At 50.9% G+C, this 13,302-nt stretch overlaps 1 long non-coding RNA gene across 1 annotated transcript in view; it reads left to right on the top strand.

Annotated features, from left to right (window-relative positions):
* The window catches only part of LOC125940083 (uncharacterized), a 40,450-nt gene that overhangs the window by 17,780 nt on the left and 9,368 nt on the right, over positions 1–13,302 (top strand). The window contains exons 2-3 of the long non-coding RNA XR_007463324.1: positions 7,017–7,045; positions 8,005–8,072. This is a non-coding gene — a long non-coding RNA (uncharacterized LOC125940083). The remainder of the gene's footprint in view (positions 1–7,016; positions 7,046–8,004; positions 8,073–13,302) is intronic.

The following is a 13,302-nucleotide window of genomic DNA, read 5'->3' as shown; positions in this document are numbered from 1 at the left end:
TGTATGTCAATATATATGAGCATAGAGAAGATAAAATATCAAAAATTTATAGGAGTGTGATTCCAGGCAGATTGGCCTGTAACATACACATAACCACCATTTTTACGGAACTTTACAGAAGTGCTAGGTGCTTACGTTGACTGAGTAAACTCCCCCCCTTTCCTCTATCTGTGATAACAGTGGCTGGGGCACCATGGCGCAATACAATGTTACACACGAAGAACTGTGCTACCTCAGAAGCCGTGGCTCGTCTGAGCGCCTCTGTCTCGGCATAGCGGGTAACTGGTGACAATCACCCACTTGTTGCCGTCGGTTGACAGAGGAAAAGGCCCAAGAATGTCCAAGCCGACTTGGTCGAATGGCTTATGAGGTGGTTCAATGGGTTGCAATAACCCGGCGGGCTTCAGGGGTGGTGACTTTCGTCGCTGACATTCACGTCAGCCTTTCACATACTGCTTGACGCTTGCTGAAAGTCCGGGCGAGTAATACATCTCGCGCACTCTAGCAAGCGTTCGTGAGGAGCCGAGGTGGCCAGATGTAGGCTCGTCGTGGCAAGCGAAAAGAATATCGTCCCGCAAGTCTTTGGGAACTACTAGGAGGTAGGCTCGATCATTCGGGCGGGCGTTCTTGTACAGCACATTGTCTCGTAGACAGAAGGACGTCAAGACGTGACGTAGATGGCGTGGTATGATTGTTTCACGGCCCTCTAAGTGGTCGATGAGAGGTCGAATTTCAGCGTCGTCACGCTGCGATTTGACCAAGTCCGACGTAGTAAGGGCGCCCAGGAAGCCGTCGTCGTCCTCTGACTGTCGACTGAAAGATTCGGCGGGAGCACGCGACAACGTGTCGGCGTCTTCGTGCTTGCGGACAGACTTATAAACTATGGTGACGTCGAATTCCTGTAGCCGCAAGCTCCACCGTGCCAGCCGTCCTGAAGGATCGCGTATGTTCGCCAACCAACATAGAGCATGGTGGTCTGTCACCACTTTGAAGGGACGGCCGTAGAGATAAGGGCGAAACTTCGTGATCGCCCAGACGACCGCGAGACACTCTTTTTCTGTAGTAGTGTAGTTCGCCTCGGCACGGATTAGCGAGCGGCTAGCATAGGCTATTACTCGTTCAATGCCGTCTTGACGTTGGACGAGTACTGCGCCAAGGCCGATGTTGCTGGCGTCAGTATGCACATCGGTGTCAGCCTCTTCGTCGAAATGTGCCAGGACGGGTGCTGACTGCATGCGTTGGCGTAGTTCAGCGAAGGCCGCTTGTTGCTCATTCGTCCAGGCAAATGGCGTGTCATCCCTGGTAAGGCGAGTCAGGGGTTCCGCAATCTTCGAGAAGTTGTCGATGAAGCGATGATAATACGCACACAAGCCCAGGAAGCGTCGGACGGCCTTCTTGTCGGCAGGAAGAGGAAAAGCTGCTACAGCGGCAAGCTTGTCGGGGTCGGGTCGAACTCCTTTGGCGCTGACGACGTGTCCGAGAAACTTGAGCTCTTCATAACCGAAGTGGCACTTCTCTGGTTTAAGCATGAGGTCAGCCGATCGGAGCGCTTCTAGCACATGCCGCAGGCGATGAAGATGTTGCTCAAATGTTTCAGAAAAGACAACTACGTCGTCAAGATACACAAGGCAAGTCTGCCACTTCAATCCAGCGAGGACAGTATCCATCATTCGCTGGAAAGTTGCTGGGGCTGAAAACAAACCGAAAGGGAGCACTCGAAATTCGTAAAGGCCGTCGGGAGTCACAAAGACAGTTTTCTCGCGGTCTCGTTCGTCTACCTCGATCTGCCAGTATCCACTTTTCAAATCGAGTGACGAAAAGTACTGGGCACGCCGCAGTCTATCTAACGAGTCGTCGATACGTGGCAGTGGGTACACGTCCTTTTTAGTTACGTTGTTGAGCTTCCGATAGTCGACGCAAAAGCGTAGCGTTCAGTCTTTCTTTTTGACAAGAACGACTGGAAACGACCATGAGCTGTTGGAAGGTTCGATCATGCCGTCTTCAAGCATATCTTGTACTTGCGTACGAATCGCTGCGCGTTCCTTTGCCGACACGCGGTAAGGCTGCTGGTGTATCGGGCGTGCGTCGTCGCATGTGATGATCCTGTGCCTTGTAACCGAAGTCTGGCGTACCTTAGACGAGCTTGCGAAGCATGCCCTGAATTCAAGCAAGAGCTCGTGCAGTGCTGCCTGTTTGTCGTTAGATAACTCGGGATTAATGTCGACGGTGCCCAGTGACTTGTCAGCCAGCCTCACTGGTTCAGGAGCAAAACATTGAGCAACGTGTTCCATTTCTTCGGCAAACGCTATCGAAGTACCGCGGAAGAGGTGTCGATGCTCGTTACTAAAGTTGGTGACTAGCAACTTAGATCGGCCATCACGAAGCTGTAGCACACTCCTGGCCGCACAAACACCTTGTGTCAGTAGATGCGCTAAGTTACTTTCTGCTACCACTCCACCTTCGCGCATTCCACCGCACATCACTTCGACTAGAACACTGGCTCGTGGAGGAAGCGTAACACTTTCGGCGGAAACACGTAGCGCGTCGTCGCGTCGTTTGTCGTCGTTTGTGTCGATTGCTTGGTCGGCTGAGAAGGTGACTACACCACCCCGTAAGTCAATAACAGTGCCGTATTCCTGCAGGAAGTCAACTCCGAGAATGACGTCGCGGGAGCATTCGCGTAGGACAAGGCAACTCGCCACGAATGTCGATCCTCGAATTCGAACTCTTGTCGTGCAGGATCCCAGTGGAGTAACGACGTGACCGCCAGCCATACGAATCTGCGAGCCATGCCAAGGAGTAACTAGTTTCTTCAGAAACTTCGCCATCTTCCCGCTTAATATAGAATAGTCCGGTCCGGTATCCACTAATGCGCTAACCGCGTAACCGTCGATCACCACCGGTATGTTGAGCGAAAGCCGGTCATTCCGTTCAGCTGCAGTTGATGTCGGAACGGTACCCTTGTTTACTCGCGTCGATCGGAGGTCTTCAGCGCGTCGACTGCCAGCCGGTCGACTGCCAGGTCGCTGTAGTTAGTTTTTCCGGCGGGGACTTGGCGACCGTCCGCTCGAATACCGCTGGGGCGATGGTGAAAATCGCCTTGGCAACGGCGAGCGTGACTGCCGCCCGGTAGGCGCTGGCATGCGTTGCTGAGTCAGATAATCCTCAATGTCCCGAGGTCGTTGGCCCAGTCGGGGTGGCGGCGAATAGGCGGAAAAGCCCCGCAACCCGAGGCGTCGGTATGGGCACTGGTGGTACAAATGATCTGCCTCACCACAGTGGAAACACAGAGGACGGCAATCCGGAGTGCGCCAAACGTCTGACTTCCGAGGGGACATGCGTCGATCATCGGCGTAATGCACTGGTCACTCTTGCGGAAGCACAACCGGAGAAGCGGCATGGGGAAACGGTGGAGGCGTGCGTCGTTCCTCGATGTATGGCACCGGTTGGGCTGGTGGGAGTGCAACCGGATGAGCGGCCTGAACAAACAGCGGCGGGGACGAAGCAGGCTGTCGCAAGACTTCCGCGTAGGTCGCACGGTGGTGTACAGAAGGTGCAGGCGCGGTGTTAGGAAAATGAACGGTGGACCGGAGCGCTTGGTTCACTTCATCTCTTTAATTACACTCGCAATGGAGCTGACCGTTGCTTGTGGGGTGCCGTAAACCTTCAGTATCTCTTCGCGCACAACGGTGCGGATGAGGTCTCGAAGGTTGTCATTGTGGCTTCCGATGGCCGTGGACATGTCCGTAGTCGCGTTCACTTGCCGCTCGTAAAAGTTAGAGCGCTGCTGAAGCATCTTCTGCATACTGACCGCCTCGGATAGAAATTCGGCGACAGTCTTCGGAGGATTGCGCACCAGACCAGCGAAGAGCTGCTCCTTCACCCCTCGCATCAGGCGACGCAACTTCTTGTCCTCGGTCATTCCAGGGTCTGCTCGTCTGAAGAGGCACGTCCTATCTTCAACGAACGCGGTAACGCGTTCGTTGGGAATCTGGACGCAGACCTGAATTGCTCGTTCGGCTCGTTCGCGGCGATCAGGACTGGCGTAAGTGTCTAGTAGATGACGGCGGAACTCGCGCCACGACGTCAGTTGCTCCTCACGGTTTTAAAGCCATGTACGTGCGCCGTCCTCGAGGCAAAAGTAGACATTCCTACGTTTAGTCGCGTCGTCCCATTCGTTGTATTCGGCGACGCGCTCGAAGTCGGTCATCCAGTCTTCGACGTCTTCGAAGATGTCGCCATGCAACGACTTCGGCACCAGCGGGTTCTGAAGTGTATACCGGTTCGTCATTGCACGTTCCATACCGGTTGAGGTAGTCTGAAGCACTACTGTGTCTTCAGGTGGCAGTCCCCGGATCGTGCGGCTGGTCCGATGGACGGGAGTATGGACTAACACAGGGCTGGTGCTTCTGCTCCCAGGAGGAGTCTGTGGCATGAGTGAGAAATACCCCGCACCTCCACCACTTTGCCACGCGTCTTCAAAAGGGGCTGACGACGTTTATTGAGAGCGGCTGGGCTCTGGCGAAAACGGCGGCGAGAGGTAACTATCGAGCGGGGCGGTAAGCACGCGCACTTCTTTCTTCTTGCGCCTCTGCGCTTGCCCTATGCCCACTACTACAGGTGACAATATATTGATAGTACTATAAAAAGCATTTCTTCGGGCATTTCAGGATTATCATGTCCATGTTTAAGAATTTCCAACCAATTGATTAAAAAATATTCGATGGTAAAGGAGGACAGCTGTATTATTAGAACTTTGCGCAATACGTTATGCAAAACAAATCACAGTATATCCAGAATGTGCCCGCTAATACACACTACAGCTTCCGACGACAAAACTGCAAAACGGGAAAAATAGAAAACAAAACAGAATACAACTATCAGTTACCAGTTACCTTCAATAGTAAATTGCCTACATGATTATGTTCGCTAAATAAAGGAGGGTTCAAATAAATTATATTAACCGTTTTCTCAACACTGGCAATATCGAGTTGGTCTTACTAAAACCACACAAAGAGTGTCATTTCGTTAGTTAGAATCGTAATTTCAAACACAATGTGTATTTTGTGTGTTCTGCTGCATTTTTGCATTTTTATATACGCGCTGTTCTTAACAAAATTATTATTCTGCATCGTGACGTTGGTGTTGATTTGGGCGTGTCTTTGGGATTTGTATGCTTTGTACGGCCTGTGTGCCGAATTCTTGGAGCAGAAGCCCCCGTCACAGGCCGTACGACCTTAGCTTCTGCTTCTTTTTTGTTGTAAACAGAAGAAATAAATTTATTAATTTTAGGTAAATAAAACTGGCCAGCAGCAGATTCGAAGAAAGGACCACTAGCACAGATGCCTCATACTTTAATCATTATGCCATGGACGCTCCCCTAAGCATGCGGATTCATCTTAATTATGCTCATAATCACTATCCTACATTTATTTGCACTGCAGGACGGATGTCAACCTCATCAATCTCCAACTACCGCTGAGCTGCGCTTGGTGATTGTATGTTATAATTACAAAGTTCCTAATTTTCAGGCACAACCTAATTCTCTACCGTCTTTGAATGCCCCGTTCTTCCCTTGACACCAATTCTGTAAATATATTAGGCCATCGCTTAGCCACCTACGCATTGCATGGCCTGGCCTGCGTCATCCCCCCCCCCCTTATGTCGATTAATATTTGCTACTTCTGTTCGATCTATAATCTACCCCAGTGCTTCCAGTGTCTTAACGTAGCGCCTAAAATTTGTCCTTCCATCGCTTCCATCGCTTACTATAAAGCAAATGCTGTTGAAAATGCAGTTACATGTTAATTTGAAAGCAATCGTAGCAAGAATCAATAATCTATAATTGAAACCCCCGCTCCCTCACGCCCACACATCCGTACACATATAAAGGGCATGATACAAGTTCAACAGGGCATTAGTTTGGACTCTATTATAGATTCCAGTGACTCAATACCACATTAATGGTTGCGAACGAGTGGCCAAGTGCAGCGCTAGAATTTTATACTCCAACTTTTTTTACTTAAACGAAAACTGCTTCTTCAATCGGACTTAATGGGGACGCTGCAGTACATAAAGTTGCAAAAACTGAAGAAAGAAAAAGTCACAGGCCTGCGCGGCACACACAGCACAGTCACAGCGTAAGCTGGTGGGGCGGCTCAAGAGTTACTCCAATTTTGGCAGCACGCACAACGGGGTATTCGCGGCAAAGTGTCTTCGCCTCTTTTTGACGTGAACGATCTGAATTTTCCGTCCGGATTCGACGGTGAGCTGCGGCTTGTAATGCTCTCTGCACAGCAGTCTACTGAGCATGATGATGCCTGTTTGCAGCCGCGCACGTAGCTCAGCGACACGCTTCTTCAGCATTGGTTCGTACCTGGCGAGGAGACGCCATAACGTGTACCGAACAGGTATCAGGAACCCAAAATACGTGGCGCACATTTCACATCCCCTGGCCCGTCGCACGGTACGTTCTTTTTGTTGACGATGATGATCTTGATTGTTTATTGGGATCTTCAAAACGGCCTGGTGACAGATAGTCACCTAGCCTGCTTGAGTTACCGAGGTCAAGTTACATGCAGCATGCAATTGCTATATGCAACTTACATGTCGGGCACGCTGCGTTTGCAGGAGCCTTAACTGAATGGCGCAACCATACTGGCGGAGACTCGGGTCGTCTGCACCTGCGCGCCTGCCAAGGGTAGCGTTTATAGGGCATTTCCCTGCTACCTGATAGCAAGCGCTTGCGTAGATCAGTCGTAAAGTATCCGACTGCCGCGCAGAGGGCCTGAGTTCAATCCCAGCGGGGATCAGGTACCTTTTTTCGCATTTACAGCGATATTGGTTACGGTCACACCGGTGGCGGCGGACAGCATCGCGAACCGAAACGGCTATTGGAATAAGCTCATAATCGCCATCAACGTGAATTAGCGGTGCTTGCCGTAATTTGAGTACATGAACTTGACAAGATCCTATACGTGAAGCATCTTCTATCTAAACTTCTATCTCTCTTTCAGATAAGGCAAGCGGCAGTGTCGTTCCACAGGTGCGCATATCTCGTATACTCGGATATTCACAGTGGATACCTTAAAAATGCATAAAATACATAAAAAATGAATATTCAAGCTATTTCTAACGTAGTTAACATCCCTACATTGCAGTACTGTGAAGAATATCACGTTACCAATAAATAAAGTTGTGTTTTGTAAGGTATTTGTAGCTAAAAGTGCATATTTTAAAACATTGTGTTCGTAAAACAGCAATAAGAGCAATAGCGAATCGTTTTTTGTTTTTCGAGAGATTATTTTTCTAAACAAGCAATGCGGCTTTGAAGCTCGAACAGCGCATTTTCTTTCAAAATATGCTATGTAAAATAGCAATCGTTTTTCACAGGAATGATAACTACGGAGGTGATTACAACGTATGCAATTTTATATTGCATCTACTAAATACGAGGCCGCTCACCAACACACCTTGTATCACAAATATGTGAAAATCATGATAACATAAAAGGTTATCAACATCGTGGCCCCATTGCTGCAAGGCAGGGTCTTTGAGAAAGTAGATCTTAGGACATTTGGCACAAACCTGGAATATACGTACGCACATTATTGCATGCGTGGCAAGCCTAGGAGGTAAAAGAAAGGCTCTGCAAAAAGGCGCAGAAACATTCTACTGGTAATGCTGTTAGTAGTGCTGGAAATTAGACTTGAGGATGCTTCTTGGTGCGTTACAATAAATATCTCGTTCTATTATAAAAGAACGGGTAACTAGTTTCGCCTTTTAACTAGTTTCGCCTTGTTCAGGCGCAACCAGTCTTGGCGTCAATAGCTCCAACAAGATTAAGAAACCTAACCAGCCTCATTTCCAAATTAGCAGTCATTAGCACATTAAGCGCAGCAATTAACTGATGGCGGACTGTCGTTTAAAAAGAGACGCATTTTTTCTTGTCTTTGTGAATTTGGTGAAATCTGCGCTGCAATTCACCTGTTATTTATATTACAGGAAGTATACAATTTGGCCAAGAATTATGAGCAAATCAGTCCAGCCACACATCTGGATTACTTACATTGGTAAGACCTCCACACTCTCTCTCACTCTCTCTCTCTCTCTCTCTCTCTCTATATATATATATATATATATATATATATATAACAAGTCAGATGGTAGCGTCTGTTCGTAACCGAGAAGGCAGGTGATGCAGAGCAGGAACAGCTGGTTGCCCGAACGGCTCACACTCGTGCTAAGCACTGGCGATTCGGCTTGCCCACTGGTTGCGCTGCAGGCATTGAAGAGACGATCTGGCTGGCCTTGTCCTTGTGCTCTTCTTGTTCATTACAATTACCCTCGGTGCAAAAGTGGAGACATCCTGGCGACTTACGACGTGGAGACGAGCGGGTCATAGAATTGTTTCAGGCGGTGAACGTGGACAGCATCCCGTCCATGGCGGCGCTTGTCGGATGTCGGTGTAAGTGGCATGTGTAAGTTGTAAGGTGTAAGTTGACCGGAGAGGTACGTTCGACGATGCGGCATGGTCCATCATACTTCGAAAGAAGTTTTGTCGAAAGTCCAGGCGTGGTAGAAGGCACGGACAAGACAAGTGTGCCGGGAGCGAAGATCGGATAAGTAGCTTCGCCATCACGATTGGCTTTTAGGGGCGAAGCTCCTTAGCGGAGCTTCGCCCCTTGTCCTTGTGGGCAGCCTTGTCCGTCCGGCGTCGTCCGTGCTCACATCGACTGCCACGCCATCTGTCTGTCATGGATGAATCGTTGCATCCAGCGGCTCTACGTCTATACACGAGATGGCGCTTCTGTGTATGGCGCGTTCCAGACCACACAATCTCTTTCTGCCATGGACGAACGTAAGGCGTGGCATGCTGCGGCTCAGCGTCTACACAGACAGCAAGCTACTCAGGCGGCGAGGGCGCGGGGAGCATAGGCAAAGCGGCAAAAACGTCAAGTGGACCCGGATTTGAAGGCGCGGGAAGCGGCGGCTCGCCAGCAACGCCGACAGCAAGCTACCCCGGAGGCGAGAGCGAGGGAAGCGGCGGGAAAGCGGCAACATCGAATCGAGCTGCTACCCCGGAGGTGAGAGCCCAGGAAGCGGCGGCTAAACGCCAGAAGCGTTGTCTGCCGGAGACGGGAGGCGCCGATGCGCGGTTCAAGCGCGATTTCTTCGATCGCACTTTCGGGCACAGCTGCAAGGTGTGTGATCGCCTGTGGTTCGACAACGCGTTGACCCAAATCGGCAACATACGAAACGAACAGTCGCGACTCAACGCCGTCGCAGTGCTGCAGCAAGAGTTTTCCGGTGGTTATCACACTGAGTATGTGGTTTGCTCGACGTGCAAAGATTCCTTGGTAGCCGGCAAGGTACCTGCTATGCAGCCACATATAACACACCGCATATATATATCGCCACGTGTCACACACCGCACTGCTTTGTCCTACTCATCATGATTCCCTTCGTGGATATGCGGTGATCTTTTGTCGTTGTTGGTCATCGCAGGGGAAATGTCGGGCTAATTGATGGAATTCTTCGGCGTATCGGGCGACGGTTGAAGCGGGAGCACACTCTGACGCGTCTGGTGTATATGGCAAAACCGTATCGATGGTATGGGAAGGATCGCGACCCTAGAGGAGGAACTAGAGGGAAAATCCTGTAGTACTTTCGGTAGCCGTATTGTATGCGTACGTGACAAATGGGAGGATGATGTCCCAGTTTGTATGCTCCGATGAAACGTACATGGCGAGCATATCACCAAGGGTTCTATTGAAATGCTTCGTAAGCCCGTTAGTTTCAGGATGGTATGCCGTGGTGGTCCGGTGAACTATGCGGCTTTGAGCAAGCAGAGCTTCAACCACCTGCGACAAAAACACGCGGCCTATATCGCTCAGAAGTTCCCGAGGTGGGCCATGACGAAGAATGAAACGATGGAGCAGATAGGATGCAACGTCACTGGTGGTTGCTGCAGGTAGAGAGGCGGTTTCACCATGGCGTGTAAGGTGATCAACTGCGACAATAATCCATCGTTAGCGAGTAGGTATTAGCGGTAGCGCCCATACGAGTCGAAGGCATGAGCAAGGTACGGAAGCGGCTGTAATAAACCATGGGTTCGATGAGGTGGAGATTTGCGGCGTTGGTATTGCGTGCACGAGCGGACAAACTTTTGGACAAAATTAAACATTCCTCACCACTAGTAACGTTGCCGCAAGTGCTCATACGTCTTCAAAACGTCGGCATGTGCACATTGTGGGTCAGTATGTAAAGACGCGCACATGTCGGAACGCAAAGTCCTAGGGATAACTAGGAGCCACTTCTGACCATCGGGCTGGTAGTTGTGTCGATACAAGAGGTTATCCCGGACAGCAAAATGGGCAGCCTGGCGACGCAGGGAACGGGAGATGGGAGATGGTGGCGAGCCAGAAAGGAGATCCAAAAGAGTGGCCACCCAAGGATTCTTGCGCTGTTCTGATGCGAAGCTGTCGATGTCGATCGACGACACCGTCTCAAAGGTGGAGAGGGAGGCAGTGTCGGCTGGCAGCGGAGAGCAGGACAGAGCGTCAGCGTCAGTGTGCTTGCGGCCTGAGCGGTAGATGACGTGTATGTCGTATTCTTGAATGCGAAGAGCCCAGCGAGCAAGGCGTCCAGACGGGTCTTTTAAAGAGGATAACCAACAAAGGGCGTGATGGTCAGTAGCCGCATTGAAAGGTCTGCCGTATAAATAAGAGCGCAACTTCCCCAGTGCCCATACGATGGCCAGGTATCCTTTTTCTGTGACGCTGTAATTGCGTTCCCTATTGGTCAACGCACAACTGACGTAAGCAACGACGTATTCGGAGAAGCCAGGCTTGCGCTGCGCAAGGACAGCCCCAAGGCCAATACCACTGGCATCGGTATGCACTACGGTTGGGCGGTGGGGTCATAGTGTCACAGTATATGCGGAGACGTCAGGAGACGACGTAAGGTCACGAATGCGGTGTCGCATGCAGGAGACCAGGAGGATAGGTCGTTGGCACCACTTAAGGGTTGTGTCAGATGTGATATAATCGAGGCAAAATTGCGAACAAAGCGTCTGAAGTAAGAACAGAGACCGATGAAGGCGCGGAGTTCTTTTGGTGTCTTAGATTTAGGAAACTCTGCCACAGCGCCAAGTTTTGATGGGTCGGGGCAAATGCCGTCTTGGGATACGACGTGACCTAGAATCATGAGCTTGCGCGCGGCGAACTAGCCCTTTTTCAGGTTCAGTTCCAAGCCTGCGTTGGTCAAGGACGTCAACACTTGCCTAAGGCGGAGAAGATGCCTGCTGAAATCAGGGGCGAACACAACGATGTCGTCGAGATAGCATAAACACGTGCTCCCTTTTAGGCCGCGCAAGATATTGTCCATCATTTTGGCCCATACAAAGTGCTGCGCCGCATTAGTGACGTGAACTACGAACTCGTTCCGGACGGTGCGGCGCCAATACGGTGTCGACAACAACCTCGCCCTGACATAGTTCACGTTGTGCGCATGAAAGCATATGTGGCGTGTCCATGATTACAATTTTTTATGCATCTTTATACTTACGCTACTGTTTGCAACCTCTCTGTTTCTTGAGACTGTACCCGTCGCGCTTCACCGCTGCTGTGCTTTTGTTTTTCCTGTAGCTGTCATTGTGTCCGTTCGCACGAGCATCTGCCTTGACCATGTTTTCCCCCCCTCCTTTTCTTGCACCGCTTCTTGAGCATCGAGCCGAGGTTCTTACCGAGGAAGGGGGGAAGTGCCACCAGCAGTAGTGGGTACAGTGCTAAGAGGCAGGCACGGACAAGAAGAAAGAAGGGCGCGTGCTTCTCCGCCCGCTCGATAGCCAGCTCCCAGCGCCGTGCTTTTCAGGAGCCCGCTACCCTCAATAAACGTCGCGTCGCCCGTTCTCTCTCAAGGCACGTGGCAGTATCACAACAGGCACTACACATCATCAAAAAAAAGTCACAGGCCGGCGCGGCACACGCAGCACAGTCACAGCGTAAGCTTGTGGAGCGGCTCAAGAGTAGCTCTAATTTCGCCACCACGCACAACAGTCTTCGCGACAAAGTCTCTTCGCCTCGTTTTCACGACAACGATCTGAACCGTCCGCCCGGCGTCGACGGCGAGCTGCGGCTTGTAATGATATCTGCACGACAGTCTGCTGAGCCCGATGATGCATAGTTATAGCCGCGCACGTAACTCTACGATTCGCTTCTTCAGGAGCGGTTCGTACCTTTCGAGGAGACGCTATAATGTGTACCGAAGAGGTACCCAGAATACATGGCGCACATCTCACATCGGAATCGCGTTGATTGAAACGCGCCTGCACCTGCGCACGCTGCGTTTGCAGGCACCTTAACTACATGGCGCCACCGTACTGGCGCAGGCTGGGCATCGCATTTTTTTTTATTGCGCACCTTGTCTGAATGGCAACTCGTCGTCTGCGCCTGCGCACGCTGCGTTTGCAGGTGCCTTAACTAGATGGCTCCACCATACTGGCGGAGGCTCGGATCGTCTGCGCGTGCGTTTATATGGCTTTTTTCCGCTGCCCCATAGCAAGTGCTTGCGTGGCTCAGTGGTAGAGTATCTGGCTCCCACTCAGCGAGCGCGGGCTCCATCCCGGTGGGAACCGGGTATTTTTCGCATTTCCGGCAATATCGGTTACGGTCCCAAACGACGGCGGCGGCAGCTGCGGCGGACACCATCCGGAACCGAAACGGCTATTGGAATGAGCCCATAACCACTTACGCTGTAAACGAGGAAGATCTATTACCACTGCTTATGCTGGTTACAGCATAAGCAGTGGTACACACCTAGGCACACCTGGTTACACACCTAGGCAATATAAAGAAGCTGCCCCCCCCCCGAATCTCAACGAGATGGCTCATAAGAGCACGCGAGAACTGACCCTCCGCGACGCCACAAACCATCTCCAAGAGAACAGGGATGCCCCCTCTACATAGAACGAGCTCACAAAACATTTCCATCTCAACCGTAGAGAATTTAGCACCCCACACCCCACATTAAAAGGCAACAGGCACTTATTTTACGACTACTACAAACAAACACTTATCCCACACCAAGAAGGCTACATTTCTACATGGCAGGCAAATATCCTAACACATAGTGTACAGACTGCAATGCATCACTTGACTTAGAACACATGCTCTGGTCGTGCAACCGAACCAACGAAAATTTCACCAAGGCTCGGGACAGGCTAAAGGCAGCGATTCGCCGCCCGGACCTGACCGAGCAACAATGGGCCACACAGCAAGCTCGCGACGCGGCTAAAAGGCT

The sequence above is a fragment of the Dermacentor silvarum genome, chromosome 9, assembly GCF_013339745.2.
Source record: "Dermacentor silvarum isolate Dsil-2018 chromosome 9, BIME_Dsil_1.4, whole genome shotgun sequence".
NCBI classification, from domain to species: Eukaryota; Metazoa; Arthropoda; class Arachnida; order Ixodida; family Ixodidae; genus Dermacentor; species Dermacentor silvarum.
Note: the sequence above shows the minus strand (reverse complement) of the source record. Positions and strands in the feature narration are given on the sequence as shown.